Source organism: Sceloporus occidentalis, unplaced genomic scaffold, assembly GCF_023333645.1.
Source record: "Sceloporus occidentalis isolate IW3139 unplaced genomic scaffold, rSceOcc1.0.p SCAF_378, whole genome shotgun sequence".
In the NCBI taxonomy this organism is placed as follows: domain Eukaryota; kingdom Metazoa; phylum Chordata; class Lepidosauria; order Squamata; family Phrynosomatidae; genus Sceloporus; species Sceloporus occidentalis.
The window spans coordinates 313,790-314,870 of NW_028317358.1; positions in this window are offsets into that span (position 1 = coordinate 313,790).

The following is a 1,081-nucleotide window of genomic DNA, read 5'->3' on the forward strand; positions in this document are numbered from 1 at the left end:
TTTAACATTTTCAACTTATAGATTTCAAGAAACTTGTATGTTTTGAATGAATGCTTATGAAATAGTAAGTGGTTGTATTGAAATGAGTCCTGTGATTTGCATTTAGGAAGACGCAGTGTTTTCCGCTGACCTAATTAGAACCGACGGATGCTTGGGGTGAAAGACTTTAGGATTCCAATGAGCCTACACAGCACTGAGTCTTTCACTGACTCCCTGTATATCTGACTGAGCTGTGACACTCGTGAATGATGGCACATTTGCTCTTGAACACTAGCGCTTTGTGTTATGACGACAAGTAATTCAGGAAGCCGTTTGTAGCGTGGAGGGTTAGAATGTACATTAACAACGCTAATCTGCTCTTTAGACACGTATTGATGTTTGGAGCAGAAGATGTGCACAGAATATTGTTGCCCATCAACCACAGGATATTTTTTAATACTACAGTAATAAGTCCTGCTTCCCATTTGTCCCATCTACAATACATTGTTAGCTCAGCCACCAAAATATTCTTTCTTTCCACCAGAACGCTACTTACCTCTACATTAAATGTAATATCCTAGCTTCCTATAAAGTATTGCATAAGCAAATCCTCCTTCCTACCTTCAATGCTCTTCAGCTCTAATTTCCATCTTATATTTCATTTCTGAAATCCAGCCTTATACCTACTAAAGCCCTCTACGTCCCATTTCGACTAAAAGCTTTCTTCCTCTCTGCTCCATACATTCGCCACAAGCATACATTCGCCACAAGCAAAAAAAAATCTATTTACTGTAGCATTACAGATTCCCTGGATATTGTGTGGGTTTCATCCAGAGACTCTTTTACTTGGTATCAGGAGTGAGATGTTTCATGTTAAGACAGTGGAAGAACATTATAGTATGAACCCAATTCCCTTTCATTGGTATCAGTGAAATCTATTGACACTTTACCAGTGAGTTATTGCAAATGATGTCTTAATGGTAATTCAGTGGTATGAAAATGGGGTTTGTATTGATGGTGCTTTGATATGAATTTCTTTGTTCTTTTTTATATATATATATAGACAGTCACACAGGAGGTCCTATATTCATCACCATTGACC